The following is a 25,039-nucleotide window of genomic DNA, read 5'->3' on the forward strand; positions in this document are numbered from 1 at the left end:
GCTGTATTTTGCAAAACATGGAGATGCCTGGGATTGAACCCGGGGCCTCCTACATGCAAAGCACTGAGCTACATCCCCTATGAGCTGCTATTTTCTTATGCAAAAGTGATTGCAGCTTTACATTTCACTAGAGATTTACTACTTTTCAGTGTTATTAGGGAAATCTTAGAGGATGGAAGTATAACCATTATACCATGCTTGACTTCAAGGACTTTATGGTTTTCATGGCTGATGAGAATGCAAGGAGATGCCCATTCCGAACATTGGAATGCTCTTAAAGTTCTCCATCAGAGACTGGTTTATCATCAGAATCCCCTACTTTTACTAATGAATGGTGTAGATATTGATCAAGTTTTGCTAACTAGAGGGCTTTCTTACATTCTGTTTGGTCATCAGTGTCAGAATTTAGTAGAAGGGCACAAAGGATGCATGCTATGACTGCCTCTTGGGCATTGCTAACTAATGCTTCACCAGACAATCTATCTAGAGTTGATATGTTGTCATCATTCCATGCTTTGAAATTTCATTAAGTGCTTGCCCTCCAAGCCCTTGTCCATCCTCTTTTTGTTCACAAAGTGTTTGAACTTGTCTCTCAATCTTAATCAATTAGTTTTACTATATTATTTGTCTCGCTCTTTTATTAAACTTTGCTCAGGTAGTCGCCTTCAGTTCCCACTGAAAATAAAAAATCTATTTCCTACTTACCATATGTTTTCCCTCAGTGTAGGAGAATGGCTATAGGCATTCAATGGGAACTTTACTTTGAAAAATGGTATGAAGACGATGTTGAATATAATCATATTTGATTGATTGTTTATGATTTGTATTCAACTTTGACTGTTGCTGTAGAGTACTTTTATTGGATTGCTTGTTATCTGTGGCTCTTCTAGAGAGTTTACATATGGAAAAAAGCTGCATTTTGCAAAACATGAAGATGCCGGGGATTGAACCCAGGGCCTCATACATGCAAAGCATGCGCTCTACCACTGAGATACATCCCCTATGAGCTGCTATACTTTTATACAAAAGTGATTGCAGCTTTACATTTCACTAGAGATTTACTAATTTTCAGTGTTATTAGGGACATCTTAGAGGATGGAAGTATAACCATTATACCATGCTTGACTTCAAGGACTTTATGGTTTTCATGGCTGATGAGAATGCAAGGAGATACCCATTCCAAACATTGGAATGCTCTTAAAGTTCTCCATCAGAGACTGGTTTATCATCAGAATCCCCTACTTTTACTAATGAATGGTGTAGATATTGATCAAGTTTTGCTAACTAGTGGTCATTCTTACATTCTGTTTGGTCATCAGTGTCAGAATTTAGTAGAAGGGCACAAAGGATGCATGCTATGACTGCCTCTTGGGCATTGCTAACTAATGCTTCACCAGATAATCTATGTAGAGTTGATATGTTGTCATCATTCCATGCTTTGAAATTTCATTAATTGCTTGCCCTCCAAGCCCTTGTCCATCCTCTTTCTGTTCACAAAGTGTTTGAACTTGTCTCTCAATCTTAATCAATTAGTTTTACTATATTATTTGTCTCACTCTTTTATTAAACTTTGCTCAGGTAGTCGCCTTCAGTTCCCACTGAAAATAAAAAAAACTATTCCCTATTTCCATATGTTTTCCCTCAGTGTAGGAGAATGGCAATAGGCATTCAATGGGAACTTTACTTTGAAAAATGGTATGAAGAAGATGTTGAAAATAATCATATTTGATTGATTTTTTATGATTTGTATTAAACTTTGACTATTGCTGTAGATTACTTTTATTGGTTTGCTTGTTATCTGTGTCTCTTCTAGAGAGTTTACATATGGTAAAAAGCTGTATTTTGCAAAACATGGAGATGCCTGGGATTGAACCCGGGGCCTCCTACATGCAAAGCACTGTGCTACATCCCCTTAGAGCTGCTATTTTCTTATGCAAAAGTGATTGCAGCTTTACATTTCACTAGAGATTTACTACTTTTCAGTGTTATTAGGGACATCTTAGATTATGGAAGTATAACCATTATACCATGCTTGACTTCAAGGACTTTATGGTTTTCATGGCTGATGAGAATGCAAGGAGATGCCCATTCCGAACATTGGAATGCTCTTAAAGTTCTCCATCAGAGGCTGGTTTATCATCAGAATCCCCTACTTTTACTAATGAATGGTGGAGATATTGATCAAGTTTTGCTAACTAGAGGGCTTTCTTACATTCTGTTTGGTCATCAGTGTCAGAACTTAGTAGAAGGGCAAAAAGGATGCATGCTATGACTGCCTCTTGGGCATTGCTAACTAATGCTTCACCAGACAATCTATCTAGAGTTGATATGTTGTCATCATTCCATGTTTTGAAATTTCATTAAGTGAATGCCCTCCAAGCCCTTGTCCATCCTCTTTTTGTTCACAAAGTGTTTGAACTTGTCTCTCAATCTTAATCAATTAGTTTTACTATATTATTTGTCTCGCTCTTTTATTAAACTTTGCTCAGGTAGTAGCCTTCAGTTCCCACTGAAAATAAAAAATCTATTTCCTACTTACCATATGTTTTCCCTCAGTGTAGGAGAATGGCTATAGGCATTCAATGGGAACTTTACTTTGAAAAATGGTATGAAGACGATGTTGAATATAATCATATTTGATTGATTTTTTATGATTTGTATTCAACTTTGACTGTTGCTGTGGAGTACTTTATTGGATTGCTTGTTATCTGTGGCTCTTCTATAGAGTTTACATATGGTAAAAAGCTGCATTTTGCAAAACATGAAGATGCCGGGGATTGAACCCGGGGCCTCATACATGCAAAGCATGTGCTCTACCACTGAGCTACATCCCCTTAGAGCTGCTATTTTCTTATGCAAAAGTGATTGCAGCTTTACATTTCACTAGAGATTTACTACTTTTCAGTGTTATTAGGGACATCTTAGATTATGGAAGTATAACCATTATACCATGCTTGACTTCAAGGACTTTATGGTTTTCATGGCTGATGAGAATGCAAGGAGATGCCCATTCCAAACATTGGAATGCTCTTAAAGTTCTCCATCAGAGACTGGTTTATCATCAGAATCCCCTACTTTTACTAATGAATGGTGGAGATATTGATCAAGTTTTGCTAACTAGAGGGCTTTCTTACATTCTGTTTGGTCATCAGTGTCAGAATTTAGTAGAAGGGCACAAGGGATGCATGCTATGACTGCCTCTTGGGCATTGCTAACTAATGCTTCACCAGACAATCTATGTAGAGTTGATATGTTGTCATCATTTCAAGCTTTGAAATTTCATTAAGTGCTTGCCCTCCAAGCCCTTGTCCATCCTCTTTTTGTTCACAAAGTGTTTGAACTTGTCTCTCAATCTTAATCAATTAGTTTTACTATATTATTTGTCTCGCTCTTTTATTAAACTTTGCTCTGGTAGTCGCCTTCAGTTCCCACTGAAAATAAAAAATCTATTTCCTACTTACTATATGATTTCCCTCAGTGTAGGAGAATGGCAATAGGCATTCAATGGGAACATTACTTTGAAAAATGGTATGAAGACGATGTTGAATAAAATCATATTTGATTGATTTTTTATGATTTGTATTCAACTTTGACAATTGCTGTAGAGTACTTTTATTGGATTGCTTGTTATCTGTGACTCTTCTACAGAGTTTACATATGGTAAAAAGCTGCATTTTGCAAAACATGGAGATGCCGGGGATTGAACCAAGGGCCTCATACATGCAAAGCATGCGCTCTACCACTGAACTACATCCCCTATGAGCTGCTATATTTTTATACAAAAGTGATTGCAGCTTTACATTTCACTAGAGATTTACTACTTTTCAGTGTTATTAGGGACATCTTAGAGGATGGAAGTATAACCATTATACCATGCTTGACTTCAAGGACTTTATGGTTTTCATGGCTGATGAGAATGCAAGGAGATGCCCATTCCGAACATTGGAATGCTCTTAAAGTTCTCCATCAGAGACTGGTTTGTCATCAGAATACCCTACTTTTTCTAATGAATGGTGTGGATATTGATCATGTTTTGCTAACTAGAGGGCTTTCTTACATTCTGTTTGGTCATCAGTGTCAGAACTTAGTAGAAGGGCACAAAGGATGCATGCTATGACTGCCTCTTGGGCATTGCTAACTAATGCTTCACCAGACAATCTATCTAGAGTTGATATGTTGTCATCATTCCATGCTTTGAAATTTCATTAAGTGCTTGCCCTCCAAGCCCATGTCCATCCTCTTTTTTGTTCACAAAGTGTTTGAACTTGTCTCTCAATCTTAATCAATTAGTTTTACTATATTATTTGTCTCGCTCTTTTATTAAACTTTGCTCAGGTAGTAGCCTTCAGTTCCCACTGAAAATAAATAATCTATTTCCTACTTACCATATGTTTTCCCTCAGTGTAGGAGAATGGCTATAGGCATTCAATGGGAACTTTACTTTGAAAAATGGTATGAAGACGATGTTGAATATAATCATATTTGATTGATTTTTTATGATTTGTATTCAACTTTGACTGTTGCTGTAGAGTACTTTTATTGGATTGCTTGTTATCTGTGGCTCTTCTAGAGAGTTTACATATGGTAAAAAGCTGCATTTTGCAAAACATGGAGAAGCCGGGGATTGAACCCGGGGCCTCATACATGCAAAGCATGCGCTCTACCACTGAGATACATCCCCTATGAGCTGCTATATTTTTATACAAAAGTGATTGCAGCTTTACATTTCACTAGAGATTTACTACTTTTCAGTGTTATTAGAGACATCTTAGAGGATGGAAGTATAACCATTATACCATGCTTGACTTCAAGGACTTTATGGTTTTCATGGCTGATGAGAATGCAAGGAGATGCCCATTCCAAACATTGGAATTCTCTTAAAGTTCTCCATAAGAGACTGGTTTATCATCAGAATCCCCTACTTTTACTAATGAATGGTAAAGATATTGATCAAGTTTTGCTAACTAGAGGGCATTCTTACATTCTGTTTGGTCATCAGTGTCAGAATTTAGTAGAAGGGCACAAAGGATGCATGCTATGACTGCCTCTTGGGCATTGCTAACTAATGCTTCACCAGACAATCTATCTAGAGTTGATATGCTGTCATCATTCCATGCTTTGAAATTTCATTAAGTGCTTGCCCTCCAAGCCCTTGTCCATCCTCTTTTTGTTCACAAAGTGTTTGAACTTGTCTCTCAATCTTAATCAATTAGTTTTACTATATTATTTGTCTCGCTCTTTTATTAAACTTTGCTCAGATAGTAGCCTTCAGTTCCCACTGAAAATAAATAATCTATTTCCTACTTACCATATGTTTTCCCTCAGTGTAGGAGAATGGCTATAGGCATTCAATGGGAACTTTACTTTGAAAAATGGTATGAAGACGATGTTGAATATAATCATATTTGATTGATTTTTTATGATTTGTATTCAACTTTGACTGTTGCTGTAGAGTACTTTTATTGGATTGCTTGTTATCTGTGGCTCTTCTAGAGAGTTTACATATGGTAAAAAGCTGCATTTTGCAAAACATGGAGATGCCGGGGATTGAACCCGGGGCCTCATACATGCAAAGCATGCGCTCTACCACTGAGATACATCCCTTATGAGCTGCTATTTTTTTATACAAAAGTGATTGAAGCTTTACTTTTCACTAGAAATGTACTACTTTTCAGTGTTATTAGAGACATCTTAGAGGATGGAAGTTTAACCATTATACCATGCTTGACTTCAAGGACTTTATGGTTTTCATGGCTGATGAGAATGCAAGGAGATGCCCATTCCAAACATTGGAATGCTCTTAAAGTTCTCCATCAGAGACTGGTTTATCATCAGAATCCCCTACTTTTACTAATGAATGGTAAAGATATTGATCAAGTTTTGCTAACTAGAGGGCATTATTACATTCTGTTTGGTCATCAGTGTCAGAATTTAGTAGAAGGGCACAAGGGATGCATGCTATGACTGCCTCTTGGGCATTGCTAACTAATGCTTCATCAGACAATCTATCTAGAGTTGATATGTTGTCATCATTCCATGCTTTGAAATTTCATTAAGTGCTTGCCCTCCAAGCCCTTGTCCATCCTCTTTCTGTTCACAAAGTGTTTGAACTTGTCTCTCAATCTTAATCAATTAGTTTTACTATATTATTTGTCTCACTCTTTTATTAAACTTTGCTCAGGTAGTAGCCTTCAGTTCCCACTGAAAATAAATAATCTATTTCCTACTTACCATATGTTTTCCCTCAGTGTAGGAGAATGGCTATAGGCATTCAATGGGAACTTTACTTTGAAAAATGGTATGAAGACGATGTTGAATATAATCTTATTTGATTGATTTTTTATGATTTGTATTCAACTTTGACTATTGCTGTAGATTACTTTTATTGGTTTGCTTGTTATCTGTGGCTCTTCTAGAGAGTTTACATATAGTAAAAAGCTGTATTTTGCAAAACATGGAGATGCCTGGGATTGAACCCGGGGCCTCCTACATGCAAAGCACTGAGCTACATCCCCTTAGAGCTGCTATTTTCTTATGCAAAAGTGATTGCAGCTTTACATTTCACTAAAGATTTACTACTTTTCAGTGTTATTAGGGACATCTTAGAGGATGGAAGTATAACCATTATACCATGCTTGACTTCAAGGACTTTATGGTTTTCATGGCTGATGAGAATGCAAGGAGATGCCCATTCCAAACATTGGAATGCTCTTAAAGTTCTCCATCAGAGACTGGTTTATCATCAGAATCCCCTACTTTTACTAATGAATGGTGTAGATATTGATCAAGTTTTGCTAACTCTAGGGCTTTCTTACATTCTGTTTGGTCATCAGTGTCAGAATTTAGTAGAAGGGCACAAAGGATGCATGCTATGACTGCCTCTTGGGCATTGCTAACTAATGCTTCACCAGACAATCTATCTAGAGTTGATATGTTGTCATCATTCCATGCTTTGAAATTTCATTAAGTGCTTGCCCTCCAAGCCCTTGTCCATCCTCTTTTTGTTTACAAAGTGTTTGAACTTGTCTCTCAATCTTAAACAATTAGTTTTACTATATTATTTGTCTCGCTCTTTTATTAAAGTTTGCTCTGGTAGTCGCCTTCAGTTCCCACTGAAAAATAAAATCTATTTCCTACTTACTATATGATTTCCCTCAGTGTAGGAGAATGGCAATAGGCATTCAATGGGAACTTTACTTTGAAAAATGGTATGAAGACGATGTTGAATATAATCATATTTGATTGATTTTTTATGATTTGTATTCAACTTTGACAATTGCTGTAGAGTACTTTTATTGGATTGCTTGTTATCTGTGACTATTCTACAGAGTTTACATATGGTAAAAAGCTGTATTTTGCAAAACATGGAGATGCTGGGGATTGAACCCAGGGCCTCATACATGCAAAGCATGCGCTCTACCACTGAACTACATCCCCTATGAGCTGCTATATTTTTATACAAAAGTGATTGCAGCTTTACATTTCACTAGAGATTTACTACTTTTCAGTGTTATTAGGGACATCTTAGAGGATGGAAGTATAACCATTATACCATGCTTGACTTCAAGGACTTTATGGTTTTCATGGCTGATGAGTATGCAAGGAGATGCCCATTCCGAACATTGGAATGCTCTTAAAGTTCTCCATCAGAGACTGGTTTGTCATCAGAATACCCTACTTTTTCTAATGAATGGTGTGGATATTGATCAAGTTTTGCTAACTAGAGGGCTTTCTTACATTCTGTTTGGTCATCAGTGTCAGAACTTAGTAGAAGGGCAAAAAGGATGCATGCTATGACTGCCTCTTGAGCATTGCTAACTAATGCTTCACCAGACAATCTATCTAGAGTTGATATGTTGTCATCATTCCATGCTTTGAAATTTCATTAAGTGCTTGCCCTCCAAACCCATGTCCATCCTCTTTTTGTTCACAAAGTGTTTGAACTTGTCTCTCAATCTTAATCAATTAATTTTACTATATTATTTGTCTCGTTCTTTTATTAAACTTTGCTCAGGTTGTGGCCTTCAGTTCACACTGAAAATAAATAATCTATTTCCTACTTACCATATGTTTTCCCTCAGTGTAGGAGAATGGCTATAGGCATTCAATGGGAACTTTACTTTGAAAAATGGTAAGAAGACGATGTTGAATATAATCATATTTGATTGATTTTTTATGATTTGTATTCAACTTTGACTGTTGCTGTAGAGTACCTTTATTGGATTGCTTGTTATCTGTGGCTCTTCTAGAGAGTTTACATATGGTAAAAAGCTGCATTTTGCAAAACATGGAGATGCCGGGGATTGAACCCGGGGCATCATACATGCAAAGCATGCGCTCTACCACTGAGCTACATTCCCTATGAGCTGCTATATTTTTATACAAAAGTGATTGCAGCTTTACTTTTCACTAGAAATGTACTACTTTTCAGTGTTATTAGAAACATCGTAGAGGATGGAAGTATAACCATTATACCATGCTTGACTTCAAGGACTTTATGGTTTTCATGGCTGATGAGAATGCAAGGAGATGCCCATTCCAAACATTGGAATGCTCTTAAAGTTCTCCATCAGAGACTGGTTTATCATCAGAATCCCCTACTTTTACTAATGAATGGTAAAGATATTGATCAAGTTTTGCTAACTAGAGGGCATTCTTACATTCTGTTTGGTCATCAGTGTCAGAACTTAGCAGAAGGGCAAAAAGGATGCATGCTATGACTGCCTCTTGGGCATTGCTAGCAAATGCTTCACCAGACAATCTAAGTAGAGTTCATATGTTGTCATCATTCCATGCTTTGAAATTTCATTAAGTGCTTGCCCTCCAAGCCCATGTCCATCCTCTTTTTGTTCACAAAGTGTTTGAACTTGTCTCTCAATCGTAATCAATTAGTTTTACTATATTATTTGTCTCGCTCTTTTATTAAACTTTGCTCAGGTAGTCGCCTTCAGTTCCCACTGAAAATAAAAAAAACTATTTCCTACTTTCCATATGTTTTCCCTCAGTGTAGGAGAATGGCAATAGGCATTCAATGGGAACTTTACTTTGAAAAATGGTATGAAGAAGATGTTGAAAATAATCATATTTGATTGATTTTTTATGATTTGTATTCAACTTTGACTATTGCTGTAGATTACTTTTATTGGTTTGCTTGTTATCTGTGGCTCTTCTAGAGAGTTTACATATGGTAAAAAGCTGTATTTTGCAAAACATGGAGATGCCTGGGATTGAACCCGGGACCTCCTACATGCAAAGCACTGAGCTACATCCCCTTAGAGCTGCTATTTTCTTATGCAAAAGTGATTGCAGCTTTACATTTCACTAGAGATTTACTACTTTTCAGTGTTATTAGGGACATCTTAGAGGATGGAAGTATTACCATTATACCATGCTTGACTTCAAGGACTTTATGGTTTTCATGGCTGATGAGAATGCAAGGAGATGCCCATTCCGAACATTGGAATGCTCTTAAAGTTCTCCATCAGAGACTGGTTTATCATCAGAATCCCCTACTTTTACTAATGAATGGTGTAGATATTGATCAAGTTTTGCTAACTTGAGGGCTTTCTTACATTCTGTTTGGTCATCAGTGTCAGAATTTAGTAGAAGGGCACAAAGGATGCATGCTATGACTGCCTCTTGGGCATTGCTAACTAATGCTTCACCAGACAATCTATCTAGAGTTGATATGTTGTCATCATTCCATGCTTTGAAATTTCATTAAGTGCTTGCCCTCCAAGCCCTTGTCCATCCTCTTTTTGTTCACAAAGTGTTTGAACTTGTCTCTCAATCTTAATCAATTAGTTTTACTATATTATTTGTCTCGCTCTTTTATTAAACTTTGCTCAGATAGTAGCCTTCAGTTCCCACTGAAAATAAATAATCTATTTCCTACTTACCATATGTTTTCCCTCAGTGTAGGAGAATGGCTATAGGCATTCAATGGGAACTTTACTTTGAAAAATGGTATGAAGACGATGTTGAATATAATCATATTTGATTGATTTTTTATGATTTGTATTCAACTTTGACTGTTGCTGTAGAGTACTTTTATTGGATTGCTTGTTATCTGTGGCTCTTCTAGAGAGTTTACATATGGTAAAAAGCTGCATTTTGCAAAACATGGAGATGCCGGGGATTGAACCCGGGGCCTCATACATGCAAAGCATGCGCTCTACCACTGAGATACATCCCTTATGAGCTGCTATTTTTTTATACAAAAGTGATTGAAGCTTTACTTTTCACTAGAAATGTACTACTTTTCAGTGTTATTAGAGACATCTTAGAGGATGGAAGTTTAACCATTATACCATGCTTGACTTCAAGGACTTTATGGTTTTCATGGCTGATGAGAATGCAAGGAGATGCCCATTCCAAACATTGGAATGCTCTTAAAGTTCTCCATCAGAGACTGGTTTATCATCAGAATCCCCTACTTTTACTAATGAATGGTAAAGATATTGATCAAGTTTTGCTAACTAGAGGGCATTATTACATTCTGTTTGGTCATCAGTGTCAGAATTTAGTAGAAGGGCACAAGGGATGCATGCTATGACTGCCTCTTGGGCATTGCTAACTAATGCTTCACCAGACAATCTATCTAGAGTTGATATGTTGTCATCATTCCATGCTTTGAAATTTCATTAAGTGCTTGCCCTCCAAGCCCTTGTCCATCCTCTTTATGTTCACAAAGTGTTTGAACTTGTCTCTCAATCTTAATCAATTAGTTTTACTATATTATTTGTCTCACTCTTTTATTAAACTTTGCTCAGGTAGTAGCCTTCAGTTCCCACTGAAAATAAATAATCTATTTCCTACTTACCATATGTTTTCCCTCAGTGTAGGAGAATGGCTATAGGCATTCAATGGGAACTTTACTTTGAAAAATGGTATGAAGACGATGTTGAATATAATCTTATTTGATTGATTTTTTATGATTTGTATTCAACTTTGACTATTGCTGTAGATTACTTTTATTGGTTTGCTTGTTATCTGTGGCTCTTCTAGAGAGTTTACATATAGTAAAAAGCTGTATTTTGCAAAACATGGAGATGCCTGGGATTGAACCTGGGGCCTCCTACATGCAAAGCACTGAGCTACATCCCCTTAGAGCTGCTATTTTCTTATGCAAAAGTGATTGCAGCTTTACATTTCACTAAAGATTTACTACTTTTCAGTGTTATTAGGGACATCTTAGACGATGGAAGTATAACCATTATACCATGCTTAACTTCAAGGACTTTATGGTTTTCATGGCTGATGAGAATGCAAGGAGATGCCCATTCCAAACATTGGAATGCTCTTAAAGTTCTCCATCAGAGACTGGTTTATCATCAGAATCCCCTACTTTTACTAATGAATGGTGTAGATATTGATCAAGTTTTGCTAACTCTAGGGCTTTCTTACATTCTGTTTGGTCATCAGTGTCAGAATTTAGTAGAAGGGCACAAAGGATGCATGCTATGACTGCCTCTTGGGCATTGCTAACTAATGCTTCACCAGACAATCTATCTAGAGTTGATATGTTGTCATCATTCTAAGCTTTGAAATTTCATTAAGTGCTTGCCCTCCAAGCCCTTGTCCATCCTCTTTTTGTTCACAAAGTGTTTGAACTTGTCTCTCAATCTTAAACAATTAGTTTTACTATATTATTTGTCTCGCTCTTTTATTAAACTTTGCTCAGGTAGTAGCCTTCAGTTCCCACTGAAAATAAAAAATCTATTTCCTACTTACCATATGTTTTCCCTCAGTGTAGGAGAATGGCTATAGGCATTCAATGGGAACTTTACTTTGAAAAATGGTATGAAGACGATGTTGAATATAATCATATTTGATTGATTTTTTATGATTTGTATTCAACTTTGACTGTTGCTGTAGAGTACTTTTATTGGATTGCTTGTTATCTGTGGCTCTTCTAGAGAGTTTACATATGGTAAAAAGCTGCATTTTGCAAAACATGAAGATGCCGGGGATTGAACCCGGGGCCTCATACATGCAAAGCATGCGCTCTACCACTGAGATACATCCCCTATGAGCTGCTATATTTTTATACAAAAGTGATTGCAGCTTTACATTTCACTAGAGATTTACTACTTTTCAGTGTTATTAGGGACATCTTAGAGGATGGAAGTATAACCATTATACCATGCTTGACTTCAAGGACTTTATGGTTTTCATGGCTGATGAGAATGCAAGGAGATGCCCATTCCAAACATTGGAATGCTCTTAAAGTTCTCCATCAGAGACTGGTTTATCATCAGAATCCCCTACTTTTACTAATGAATGGTGTAGATATTGATCAAGTTTTGCTAACTAGTGGGCATTCTTACATTCTGTTTGGTCATCAGTGTCAGAATTTAGTAGAAGGGCACAAAGGATGCATGCTACGACTGCCTCTTGGGCATTGCTAACTAATGCTTCCCCAGACAATCTATGTAGAGTTGATATGTTGTCATCATTCCATGCTTTGAAATTTCATTAAGTGCTTGCCCTCCAAGCCCTTGTCCATCCTCTTTCTGTTCACAAAGTGTTTGAACTTGTCTCTCAATCTTAATCAATTAGTTTTACTATATTATTTGTCTCACTCTTTTATTAAACTTTGCTCAGGTAGTAGCCTTCAGTTCCCACTGAAAATAAAAAAACTATTCCCTACTTTCCATATGTTTCCCTCAGTGTAGGAGAATGGCAATAGGCATTCAATGGGAACTTTACTTTGAAAAATTCTATGAAGAAGATGTTGAAAATAATCTTATTTGATTGATTTTTTATGATTTGTATTCAACTTTGACTATTGCTGTAGATTATTTTTATTGGTTTGCTTGTTATCTGTGTCTCTTCTAGAGAGTTTACATATGGTAAAAAGCTATATTTTGCAAAACATGGAGATGCCTGGGATTGAACCCGGGGCCTCCTACATGCAAAGCACTGAGCTACATCCCCTTAGAGCTGCTATTTTCTTATGCAAAAGTGATTGCAGCTTTACATTTCACTAGAGATTTGCTACTTTTCAGTGTTATTAGGGACATCTTAGATTATGGAAGTATAACCATTATACCATGCTTGTCTTCAAGGACTTTATGGTTTTCATGGCTGATGAGAATGCAAGGAGATGCCCATTCCGAACATTGGAATGCTCTTAAAGTTCTCCATCAGAGACTGGTATATCATCAGAATCCCCTACTTTTACTAATGAATGGTGGAGATATTGATCAAGTTTTGCTAACTAGAGGGCTTTCTTACATTCTGTTTGGTCATCAGTGTCAGAATTTAGTAGAAGGGCACAAGGGATGCATGCTATGACTGCCTCTTGGGCATTGCTAACTAATGCTTCACCAGACAATCTATGTAGAGTTGATATGTTGTCATCATTTCAAGCTTTGAAATTTCATTAAGTGCATGCCCTCCAAGCCCTTGTCCGTCCTCTTTTTGTTCACAAAGTGTTTGAACTTGTCTCTCAATCTTAATCAATTAGTTTTACTATATTATTTGTCTCGCTCTTTTATTAAAGTTTGCTCTGGTAGTCGCCTTCAGTTCCCACTGAAAAAAAAAATCTATTTCCTACTTACTATATGATTTCCCTCAGTGTAGGAGAATGGCAATAGGCATTCAATGGGAACTTTACTTTGAAAAATGGTATGAAGACGATGTTGAATATAATCATATTTGATTGATTTTTTATGATTTGTATTCAACTTTGACAATTGCTGTAGAGTACTTTTATTGGATTGCTTGTTATCTGTGACTATTCTACAGAGTTTACATATGGTAAAAAGCTGTATTTTGCAAAACATGGAGATGCTGGGGATTGAACCCAGGGCCTCATACATGCAAAGCATGCGCTCTACCACTGAACTACATCCCCTATGAGCTGCTATATTTTTATACAAAAGTGATTGCAGCTTTACATTTCACTAGAGATTTACTACTTTTCAGTGTTATTAGGGACATCTTAGAGGATGGAAGTATAACCATTATACCATGCTTGACTTCAAGGACTTTATGGTTTTCATGGCTGATGAGTATGCAAGGAGATGCCCATTCCGAACATTTAAATGCTCTTAAAGTTCTCCATCAGAGACTGGTTTGTCATCAGAATACCCTACTTTTTCTAATGAATGGTGTGGATATTGATCAAGTTTTGCTAACTAGAGGGCTTTCTTACATTCTGTTTGGTCATCAGTGTCAGAACTTAGTAGAAGGGCAAAAAGGATGCATGCTATGACTGCCTCTTGAGCATTGCTAACTAATGCTTCACCAGACAATCTATCTAGAGTTGATATGTTGTCATCATTCCATGCTTTGAAATTTCATTAAGTGCTTGCCCTCCAAACCCATGTCCATCCTCTTTTTGTTCACAAAGTGTTTGAACTTGTCTCTCAATCTTAATCAATTAGTTTTACTATATTATTTGTCTCGTTCTTTTATTAAACTTTGCTCAGGTTGTGGCCTTCAGTTCACACTGAAAATAAATAATCTATTTCCTACTTACCATATGTTTTCCCTCAGTGTAGGAGAATGGCTATAGGCATTCAATGGGAACTTTACTTTGAAAAATGGTAAGAAGACGATGTTGAATATAATCATATTTGATTGATTTTTTATGATTTGTATTCAACTTTGACTGTTGCTGTAGAGTACCTTTATTGGATTGCTTGTTATCTGTGGCTCTTCTAGAGAGTTTACATATGGTAAAAAGCTGCATTTTGCAAAACATTGAGATGCCGGGGATTGAACCAGGGGCATCATACATGCAAAGCATGCGCTCTACCACTGAGCTACATTCCCTATGAGCTGCTATATTTTTATACAAAAGTGATTGCAGCTTTACTTTTCACTAGAAATGTACTACTTTTCAGTGTTATTAGAGACATCGTAGAGGATGGAAGTATAACCATTATACCATGCTTGACTTCAAGGACTTTATGGTTTTCATGGCTGATGAGAATGCAAGGAGATGCCCATTCCAAACATTGGAATGCTCTTAAAGTTCTCCATCAGAGACTGGTTTATCATCAGAATCCCCTACTTTTACTAATGAATGGTAAAGATATTGATCAAGTTTTGCTAACTAGAGGGCATTCTTACATTCTGTTTGGTCATCAGTGTCAGAACTTAGCAGAAGGGCACAAAGGATGCATGCTATGACTGCCTCTTGGGCATTGCTAGCTAATGCTTCACCAGACAATCTAAGTAGAGTTCATATGTTGTCATCATTCCATGCTTTGAAATTTCATTAAGTGCTTGCCCTCCAAGCCCATGTCCATCCTCTTTTTGTTCACAAAGTGTTTGAACTTGTCTCTCAATCGTAATCAATTAGTTTTACTATATTATTTGTCTCGCTCTTTTATTAAACTTTGCTCAGGTAGTCGCCTTCAGTTCCCACTGAAAATAAAAAAAACTATTTCCTACTTTCCATATGTTTTCCCTCAGTGTAGGAGAATGGCAATAGGCATTCAATGGGAACTTTACTTTGAAAAATGGTATGAAGAAGATGTTGAAAATAATCATATTTGATTGATTTTTTATGATTTGTATTCAACTTTGACTATTGCTGTAGATTACTTTTATTGGTTTGCTTGTTATCTGTGTCTCTTCTAGAGAGTTTACATATGGTAAAAAGCTGTATTTTGCAAAACATGGAGATGCCTGGGATTGAACCCGGGGCCTCCTACATGCAAAGCACTAAGCTACATCCCCTTAGAGCTGCTATTTTCTTATGCAAAAGTGATTGCAGCTTTACATTTCACTAGAGATTTACTACTTTTCAGTGTTATTAGGGACATCTTAGACGATGGAAGTATAACCATTATACCATGCTTGACTTCAAGGACTTTATGGTTTTCATGGCTGATGAGAATGCAAGGAGATGCCCATTCCAAACATTGGAATGCTCTTAAAGTTCTCCATCAGAGACTGGTTTATCATCAGAATCCCCTACTTTTACTAATGAATGGTGTAGATATTGATCAAGTTTTGCTAACTAGAGGGCATTATTAAATTCTGTTTTGTCATCAGTGTCAGAATTTAGTAGAAGGGCACAAAGGATGCATGCTATGACTGCATCTTGGGCATTGCTAACTAATACTTCACCAGACAATCTATGTAGAGTTGATATGTTGTCATCATTCCATGCTTTGAAATTTTATTAAGTGCTTGCCCTCCAAGCCCTTGTCCATCCTCTTTCTGTTCACAAAGTGTTTGAACTTGTCTCTCAATCTTAATCAATTAGTTTTACTATATTATTTGTCTCGCTCTTTTATTAAACTTTGCTCAGGTAGTAGCCTTCAGTTCCCACTGAAAATAAATAATCTATTTCCTACTTACCATATGTTTTCCCTCAGTGTAGGAGAATGGCAATAAGCATTCAATGGGAACTTAAATTTGAAAAATGGAATGAAGAAGATGATGAATATAATCATATTTGATTGATTTTTTATGATTTGTATTCAACTTTGACTATTGCTGTAGAGTACTTTTATTGGTTTGCTTGTTTTCTTTGGCTCTACTAGAGAGTTTACATATGGTAAAAAGCTGTATTTTGTAAAACTTGGAAATGCCGGGGATTGAATCCGGGGCCTCATACATGTGAAGCATGTGCTCTACCACAGAGCTACATCCCCTATAAGCTGCTATTTTTTTATGCACAAGTGATTGCAGCTTTTACTTTTCAGTGTTATTAGGGATATCTTAGAGGATGGAAGCATAACCATTATACCATGCTTGACTGCAAGGACTTTATGGACTTCATGGCTGATGAGAATGCAAGTAGATGCCCATTCCAAACACTGGAATGCTCTTAAAGTTCTCCATCAGAGACTGGTTTATCAACAGAATCCCCTACTTTTACTAATGAATGGTGTGGATATTGATCAAGTTTTGCTAACTAGAGGGCTGTCTTACATTCTGTTTGGTCATCAGTGTCAGAACTTAGCAGAAGGGCACAAAGGATGCATGCTAAGACTGCCTCTTGGGCATTGCTAGAAAATGCTTCACAAGACAATCTATGTAGACTTCATATGTTGTCATCATTCCATGCTTTGAAATTTCATTAAGTGCTTGCCCTCCAAGCCCATGTCCATCCTCTTTTTGTTCATAAAGTGGTTGAACTTGTCTCTCAATCTTAATCATTTAGTTCTGCTATATTATTTGTCTTGCTCTTTTATTAAACTTTGCTCGGGTAGTCGCCTTCAGTTCCCACTGAGAATAAAAAATCTATTTCCTACTTACAATATGATTTCCCTCAGTGTAGGAGAAAGGCAATAGGCATTCAATGGGAACTTAACTTTGAAAAATGGAATGCAGAAGATGATGAGTATAATCATATTTGATTGATTTTTCATGATTTGTGTTCAACTTTGACTATTGCTGTAGAGTACTTTTATTGGTTTGCTTGTTATCTTTGGCTCTACTAGAGAGTTTACATATGGTAAAAAGCTGTATTTTGTAAAACTTGGAGATGCCGGGGATTGAACCCGGGGACTCATACATGCAAAGCATGCGCTCTACCACTGAGCTACATCCCCTATGAGCTGCTATTTTCTTATGCACAAGTGATTGCAGCTTTACATTTCACTAGAGATTTACTACTTTTCAGTGTTATTAGGGATATCTTAGAGGATGGAAGCATAACCATTATACCATGCTTGACTGCAAGGACTTTATGGATTTCATGGCTGATGAGAATGCAAGTAGATGCCCATTCCGAACATTGGATTGCTCTTAAAGTTCTCCATAAGAGACTGGTTTATCATCAGAATCCCCTACTTTTACTAATGAATGGTGTGGATATTGATCAAGTTTTGCAAAATAGAGGGCTGTCTTACATTCTGTTTGGTCATTTGTGTCAGAACTTAGCAGAAGGGCACAAAGGATGCATGCTATGACTGCCTCTTGGGCATTGCTAGAAAATGCTTCACAAGACAATCTATGTAGACTTCATATGTTGTCATCATTCCATGCTTTGAAATTTCATTAAGTGCTTGCCCTCCAAGCCCATGTCCATCCTCTTTTTGTTCACGAAGTGGTTGAACTTGTCTTTCAATCTTAAACAATTAGTTTTGCTATATTATTTGTCTCGCTCTTTTATTAAACTTTGCTCAGGTAGTCGCCTTCAGTTCCCACTGAAAATAAAAAATCTATTTCCTACTTACAATATGTTTTCCCTCAGTGTAGGAGAATGGCAATAAGCATTCAATAGGAACTTAACCTTGAAAACTGGAATGAAGAAGATGATGAATATAATATTATTTGATTGATTTTTTATGATTTGTATTCAACTTTGACTATTGCTGTAGAGTACTTTTATTGGTTTGCTTGTTTTCTTTGGCTCTACTAGAGAGTTTACATATGGTATAAAGCTGTATTTTGTAAAACTTGGAGATGCCGGGGATTGAATCCGGGGCCTCATACATGCGAAGCATGCGCTCTACCTCTGACCTACATCCCCTATGAGCTGCTATTTTTTTATGCACAAGTGATTGCAGCTTTACATTTCACTAGAGATTTACTACTTTTCAGTGTCATTAGGGATATATTAGAGGATGGAAGCATAACCATTATACCATGCTTGACTGCAAGGACTTTATGGTTTTCATGGCTGATGAGAATTCAAGTAGATGCCCATTCCAAACACTGGAATGCTCTTAAAGTTCTCCATCAGAGACTGGTTTATCATCAGAATCCCCTACTTTTACTAATGAATGGTGTGGATATTGATCAAGTTTTGCTAACTAGATGGCTGTCTTACATTCTGTTTGGTCATCAGTGTCAGAACTTAGCAGAAGGGCACAAAGGATGCATGCTAAGACTGCCTCTTGGGTATTGCTAGAAAATGCTTCACAAGACAATCTATGTAGACTTCATATGTTGTCATCATTCCATGCTTTGAAATTTCATTAAGTGCTTGCCCTCCAAGCCCATGTCCATCCTCTTTTTGTTCATAAAGTGGTTGAACTTGTCTCTCAATCTTAATCATTTAGTTCTGCTATATTATTTGTCTCGCTCTTTTATTAAACTTTGCTCAGGTAGTCGCCTTCAGCTCCCACTGAGAATAAAAAATCTATTTCCTACTTACCATAAGTTTTCCCTCAGTGTAGGAGAATGGCAATAGGCATTCAATGGGAACTTAACTTTGAAAAATGGAATGAAGAAGATGATGAATATAATCATATTTGATTAATTTTTAATGATTTGTGTTCAACTTTGACTATTGCTGTAGAGTACTTTAATTGGTTTGCTTGTTATCTTTGGCTCTACTAGAGAGTTTACATATGGTAAAAAGCTGTATTTTGTAAAACTTAGAGATTCTGGGGATTGAACCCGGGTCCTCATACATGCGAAGCATGCGCTCTACCACTGAGCTACATCCCCTATAAGCTGCTCTTTTCTTATGCACAAGTGATTGCAGCTTTACAATTCACTAGAGATTTACTACTTTTCAGTGTTATTAGGGATATATTAGAGGATGGAAGCATAACCATTATACCATGCTTGACTGCAAGGACTTTATGGTTTTCATGGCTGTTGAGAATGCTAGTAGATGCCCATTCCAAACACTGGAATGCTCTTAAAATTCTCCATCAGAGACTGGTTTATCATCAGAATCCCCTACTTTTACTAATGAATGGTGTGGATATTGATCAAGTTTTGCTAATTAGAGGGCTGTCTTACATTCTGTTTGGTCATCAGTGTCAGAACTTAGCAAAAGGGCACAAAGGATGCATGCTATGACACCCTCTTGGGCATTGCTAGCTAATGCTTCAACAGACAATCTATGTAGAGTTCATATCTTGTCGTCATTCCATGCTTTGAAATTTCATTAAGTGCTTGCCCTCCAAGCCCATGTCCATCCTCCTTTTGTTCATAAAGTGTTTGAACTTGTCTTTCAATCTTAAACAATTAGTTTTGCTATATTATTTGTCTCGTTCTTTTATTAAACTTTGCTCAGGTTGTGGCCTTCAGTTCACACTGAAAATAAATAATCTATTTCCTACTTACCATATGTTTTCCCTCAGTGTAGGAGAATGGCTATAGGCATTCAATGGGAACTTTACTTTGAAAAATGGTAAGAAGACGATGTTGAATATAATCATATTTGATTGATTTTTTATGATTTGTATTCAACTTTGACTGTTGCTGTAGAGTACCTTTATTGGATTGCTTGTTATCTGTGGCTCTTCTAGAGAGTTTACATATGGTAAAAAGCTGCATTTTGCAAAACATGGAGATGCCGGGGATTGAACCCGGGGCATCATACATGCAAAGCATGCGCTCTACCACTGAGCTACATTCCCTATGAGCTGCTATATTTTTATACAAAAGTGATTGCAGCTTTACTTTTCACTAGAAATGTACTACTTTTCAGTGTTATTAGAGACATCGTAGAGGATGGAAGTATAACCATTATACCATGCTTGACTTCAAGGACTTTATGGTTTTCATGGCTGATGAGAATGCAAGGAGATGCCCATTCCAAACATTGGAATGCTCTTAAAGTTCTCCATCAGAGACTGGTTTATCATCAGAATCCCCTACTTTTACTAATGAATGGTAAAGATATTGATCAAGTTTTGCTAACTAGAGGGCATTCTTACATTCTGTTTGGTCATCAGTGTCAGAACTTAGCAGAAGGGCACAAAGGATGCATGCTATGACTGCCTCTTGGGCATTGCTAGCTAATGCTTCACCAGACAATCTAAGTAGAGTTCATATGTTGTCATCATTCCATGCTTTGAAATTTCATTAAGTGCTTGCCCTCCAAGCCCATGTCCATCCTCTTTTTGTTCACAAAGTGTTTGAACTTGTCTCTCAATCGTAATCAATTAGTTTTACTATATTATTTGTCTCGCTCTTTTATTAAACTTTGCTCAGGTAGTCGCCTTCAGTTCCCACTGAAAATAAAAAAAACTATTTCCTACTTTCCATATGTTTTCCCTCAGTGTAGGAGAATGGCAATAGGCATTCAATGGGAACTTTACTTTGAAAAATGGTATGAAGAAGATGTTGAAAATAATCATATTTGATTGATTTTTTATGATTTGTATTCAACTTTGACTATTGCTGTAGATTACTTTTATTGGTTTGCTTGTTATCTGTGGCTCTTCTAGAGAGTTTACATATGGTAAAAAGCTGTATTTTGCAAAACATGGAGATGCCTGGGATTGAACCCGGGACCTCCTACATGCAAAGCACTGAGCTACATCCCCTTAGAGCTGCTATTTTCTTATGCAAAAGTGATTGCAGCTTTACATTTCACTAGAGATTTACTACTTTTCAGTGTTATTAGGGACATCTTAGAGGATGGAAGTATTACCATTATACCATGCTTGACTTCAAGGACTTTATGGTTTTCATGGCTGATGAGAATGCAAGGAGATGCCCATTCCGAACATTGGAATGCTCTTAAAGTTCTCCATCAGAGACTGGTTTATCATCAGAATCCCCTACTTTTACTAATGAATGGTGTAGATATTGATCAAGTTTTGCTAACTTGAGGGCTTTCTTACATTCTGTTTGGTCATCAGTGTCAGAATTTAGTAGAAGGGCACAAAGGATGCATGCTATGACTGCCTCTTGGGCATTGCTAACTAATGCTTCACCAGACAATCTATCTAGAGTTGATATGTTGTCATCATTCCATGCTTTGAAATTTCATTAAGTGCTTGCCCTCCAAGCCCTTGTCCATCCTCTTTTTGTTCACAAAGTGTTTGAACTTGTCTCTCAATCTTAATCAATTAGTTTTACTATATTATTTGTCTCGCTCTTTTATTAAACTTTGCTCAGATAGTAGCCTTCAGTTCCCACTGAAAATAAATAATCTATTTCCTACTTACCATATGTTTTCCCTCAGTGTAGGAGAATGGCTATAGGCATTCAATGGGAACTTTACTTTGAAAAATGGTATGAAGACGATGTTGAATATAATCATATTTGATTGATTTTTTATGATTTGTATTCAACTTTGACTGTTGCTGTAGAGTACTTTTATTGGATTGCTTGTTATCTGTGGCTCTTCTAGAGAGTTTACATATGGTAAAAAGCTGCATTTTGCAAAACATGGAGATGCCGGGGATTGAACCCGGGGCCTCATACATGCAAAGCATGCGCTCTACCACTGAGATACATCCCTTATGAGCTGCTATTTTTTAATACAAAAGTGATTGAAGCTTTACTTTTCACTAGAAATGTACTACTTTTCAGTGTTATTAGAGACATCTTAGAGGATGGAAGTTTAACCATTATACCATGCTTGACTTCAAGGACTTTATGGTTTTCATGGCTGATGAGAATGCAAGGAGATGCCCATTCCAAACATTGGAATGCTCTTAAAGTTCTCCATCAGAGACTGGTTTATCATCAGAATCCCCTACTTTTACTAATGAATGGTGTAGATATTGATCAAGTTTTGCTAACTCTAGGGCTTTCTTACATTCTGTTTGGTCATCAGTGTCAGAATTTAGTAGAAGGGCACAAAGGATGCATGCTATGACTGCCTCTTGGGCATTGCTAACTAATGCTTCACCAGATAATCTATCTAGAGTTGATATGTTGTCATCATTCCATGCTTTGAAATTTCATTAAGTGCTTGCCCTCCAAGCCCTTGTCCATCCTCTTTTTGTTCACAAAGTGTTTGAACTTGTCTCTCAATCTTAAACAATTAGTTTTACTATATTATTTGTCTCGCTCTTTTATTAAACTTTGCTCAGGTAGTAGCCTTCAGTTCCCACTGAAAATAAAAAATCTATTTCCTACTTACCATATGTTTTCCCTCAGTGTAGGAGAATGGCTATAGGCATTCAATGGGAACTTTACTTTGAAAAATGGTATGAAGACGATGTTGAATATAATCATATTTGATTGATTTTTTATGATTTGTATTCAACTTTGACTGTTGCTGTAGAGTACTTTTATTGGATTGCTTGTTATCTGTGGCTCTTCTAGAGAGTTTACATATGGTAAAAAGCTGCATTTTGCAAAACATGAAGATGCCGGGGATTGAACCCGGGGCCTCATACATGCAAAGCATGCGCTCTACCACTGAGATACATCCCCTATGAGCTGCTATATTTTTATACAAAAGTGATTGCAGCTTTACATTTCACTAGAGATTTACTACTTTTCAGTGTTATTAGGGACATCTTAGAGGATGGAAGTATAACCATTATACCATGCTTGACTTCAAGGACTTTATGGTTTTCATGGCTGATGAGAATGCAAGGAGATGCCCATTCCAAACATTGGAATGCTCTTAAAGTTCTCCATCAGAGACTGGTTTATCATCAGAATCCCCTACTTTTACTAATGAATGGTGTAGATATTGATCAAGTTTTGCTAACTAGTGGGCATTCTTACATTCTGTTTGGTCATCAGTGTCAGAATTTAGTAGAAGGGCACAAAGGATGCATGCTACGACTGCCTCTTGGGCATTGCTAACTAATGCTTCCCCAGACAATCTATGTAGAGTTGATATGTTGTCATCATTCCATGCTTTGAAATTTCATTAAGTGCTTGCCCTCCAAGCCCTTGTCCATCCTCTTTCTGTTCACAAAGTGTTTGAACTTGTCTCTCAATCTTAATCAATTAGTTTTACTATATTATTTGTCTCACTCTTTTATTAAACTTTGCTCAGGTAGTAGCCTTCAGTTCCCACTGAAAATAAAAAAACTATTCCCTTCTTTCCATATGTTTCCCTCAGTGTAGGAGAATGGCAATAGGCATTCAATGGGAACTTTACTTTGAAAAATTCTATGAAGAAGATGTTGAAAATAATCTTATTTGATTGATTTTTTATGATTTGTATTCAACTTTGACTATTGCTGTAGATTATTTTTATTGGTTTGCTTGTTATCTGTGTCTCTTCTAGAGAGTTTACATATGGTAAAAAGCTATATTTTGCAAAACATGGAGATGCCTGGGATTGAACCCGGGGCCTCCTACATGCAAAGCACTGAGCTACATCCCCTTAGAGCTGCTATTTTCTTATGCAAAAGTGATTGCAGCTTTACATTTCACTAGAGATTTGCTACTTTTCAGTGTTATTAGGGACATCTTAGATTATGGAAGTATAACCATTATACCATGCTTGTCTTCAAGGACTTTATGGTTTTCATGGCTGATGAGAATGCAAGGAGATGCCCATTCCGAACATTGGAATGCTCTTAAAGTTCTCCATCAGAGACTGGTTTATCATCAGAATCCCCTACTTTTACTAATGAATGGTGGAGATATTGATCAAGTTTTGCTAACTAGAGGGCTTTCTTACATTCTGTTTGGTCATCAGTGTCAGAATTTAGTAGAAGGGCACAAGGGATGCATGCTATGACTGCCTCTTGGGCATTTCTAACTAATGCTTCACCAGACAATCTATGTAGAGTTGATATGTTGTCATCATTTCAAGCTTTGAAATTTCATTAAGTGCATGCCCTCCAAGCCCTTGTCCGTCCTCTTTTTGTTCACAAAGTGTTTGAACTTGTCTCTCAATCTTAATCAATTAGTTTTACTATATTATTTGTCTCGCTCTTTTATTAAAGTTTGCTCTGGTAGTCGCCTTCAGTTCCCACTGAAAAAAAAAATCTATTTCCTACTTACTATATGATTTCCCTCAGTGTAGGAGAATGGCAATAGGCATTCAATGGGAACTTTACTTTGAAAAATGGTATGAAGACGATGTTGAATATAATCATATTTGATTGATTTTTTATGATTTGTATTCAACTTTGACAATTGCTGTAGAGTACTTTTATTGGATTGCTTGTTATCTGTGACTATTCTACAGAGTTTACATATGGTAAAAAGCTGTATTTTGCAAAACATGGAGATGCTGGGGATTGAACCCAGGGCCTCATACATGCAAAGCATGCGCTCTACCACTGAACTACATCCCCTATGAGCTGCTATATTTTTATACAAAAGTGATTGCAGCTTTACATTTCACTAGAGATTTACTACTTTTCAGTGTTATTAGGGACATCTTAGAGGATGGAAGTATAACCATTATACCATGCTTGACTTCAAGGACTTTATGGTTTTCATGGCTGATGAG

At 36.8% G+C, this 25,039-nt stretch overlaps 16 non-coding genes across 16 annotated transcripts; all 16 read right to left on the reverse strand.

Moving 5' to 3' along the window:
• Positions 1-929: 929 nt before the first annotated feature.
• On the reverse strand, positions 930-1,001 carry TRNAA-UGC (transfer RNA alanine (anticodon UGC)). The gene has a single exon. It is a non-coding gene; the product is annotated as a tRNA-Ala (tRNA).
• Positions 1,002-2,762: 1,761 nt separating this feature from the next.
• On the reverse strand, positions 2,763-2,834 carry TRNAA-UGC (transfer RNA alanine (anticodon UGC)). The gene has a single exon. It is a non-coding gene; the product is annotated as a tRNA-Ala (tRNA).
• An 851-nt stretch (positions 2,835-3,685) lies between these two features.
• Positions 3,686-3,757, reverse strand: TRNAA-UGC (transfer RNA alanine (anticodon UGC)). The gene has a single exon. It is a non-coding gene; the product is annotated as a tRNA-Ala (tRNA).
• An 852-nt stretch (positions 3,758-4,609) lies between these two features.
• On the reverse strand, positions 4,610-4,681 carry TRNAA-UGC (transfer RNA alanine (anticodon UGC)). Its single transcript has one exon. It is a non-coding gene; the product is annotated as a tRNA-Ala (tRNA).
• An 851-nt stretch (positions 4,682-5,532) lies between these two features.
• Positions 5,533-5,604, reverse strand: TRNAA-UGC (transfer RNA alanine (anticodon UGC)). The gene has a single exon. It is a non-coding gene; the product is annotated as a tRNA-Ala (tRNA).
• Positions 5,605-7,365: 1,761 nt separating this feature from the next.
• Positions 7,366-7,437, reverse strand: TRNAA-UGC (transfer RNA alanine (anticodon UGC)). The gene has a single exon. It is a non-coding gene; the product is annotated as a tRNA-Ala (tRNA).
• An 851-nt stretch (positions 7,438-8,288) lies between these two features.
• On the reverse strand, positions 8,289-8,360 carry TRNAA-UGC (transfer RNA alanine (anticodon UGC)). The gene has a single exon. It is a non-coding gene; the product is annotated as a tRNA-Ala (tRNA).
• A 1,763-nt stretch (positions 8,361-10,123) lies between these two features.
• TRNAA-UGC (transfer RNA alanine (anticodon UGC)) lies at positions 10,124-10,195 on the reverse strand. The gene has a single exon. It is a non-coding gene; the product is annotated as a tRNA-Ala (tRNA).
• Positions 10,196-11,957: 1,762 nt separating this feature from the next.
• TRNAA-UGC (transfer RNA alanine (anticodon UGC)) lies at positions 11,958-12,029 on the reverse strand. Its single transcript has one exon. It is a non-coding gene; the product is annotated as a tRNA-Ala (tRNA).
• Positions 12,030-13,789: 1,760 nt separating this feature from the next.
• TRNAA-UGC (transfer RNA alanine (anticodon UGC)) lies at positions 13,790-13,861 on the reverse strand. The gene has a single exon. It is a non-coding gene; the product is annotated as a tRNA-Ala (tRNA).
• A 3,589-nt stretch (positions 13,862-17,450) lies between these two features.
• On the reverse strand, positions 17,451-17,522 carry TRNAA-UGC (transfer RNA alanine (anticodon UGC)). The gene has a single exon. It is a non-coding gene; the product is annotated as a tRNA-Ala (tRNA).
• Positions 17,523-19,296: 1,774 nt separating this feature from the next.
• On the reverse strand, positions 19,297-19,368 carry TRNAA-CGC (transfer RNA alanine (anticodon CGC)). The gene has a single exon. It is a non-coding gene; the product is annotated as a tRNA-Ala (tRNA).
• Positions 19,369-20,219: 851 nt separating this feature from the next.
• On the reverse strand, positions 20,220-20,291 carry TRNAA-UGC (transfer RNA alanine (anticodon UGC)). The gene has a single exon. It is a non-coding gene; the product is annotated as a tRNA-Ala (tRNA).
• Positions 20,292-22,054: 1,763 nt separating this feature from the next.
• TRNAA-UGC (transfer RNA alanine (anticodon UGC)) lies at positions 22,055-22,126 on the reverse strand. The gene has a single exon. It is a non-coding gene; the product is annotated as a tRNA-Ala (tRNA).
• Positions 22,127-22,977: 851 nt separating this feature from the next.
• Positions 22,978-23,049, reverse strand: TRNAA-UGC (transfer RNA alanine (anticodon UGC)). Its single transcript has one exon. It is a non-coding gene; the product is annotated as a tRNA-Ala (tRNA).
• Positions 23,050-24,809: 1,760 nt separating this feature from the next.
• TRNAA-UGC (transfer RNA alanine (anticodon UGC)) lies at positions 24,810-24,881 on the reverse strand. Its single transcript has one exon. It is a non-coding gene; the product is annotated as a tRNA-Ala (tRNA).
• Between the last annotated feature and the right edge of the window lie 158 nt (positions 24,882-25,039).

The sequence above is a fragment of the Taudactylus pleione genome, unplaced genomic scaffold (assembly GCF_031769625.1).
Source record: "Taudactylus pleione unplaced genomic scaffold, aTauple2 ptg000070l, whole genome shotgun sequence".
Lineage (NCBI taxonomy): Eukaryota > Metazoa > Chordata > Amphibia > Anura > Myobatrachidae > Taudactylus > Taudactylus pleione.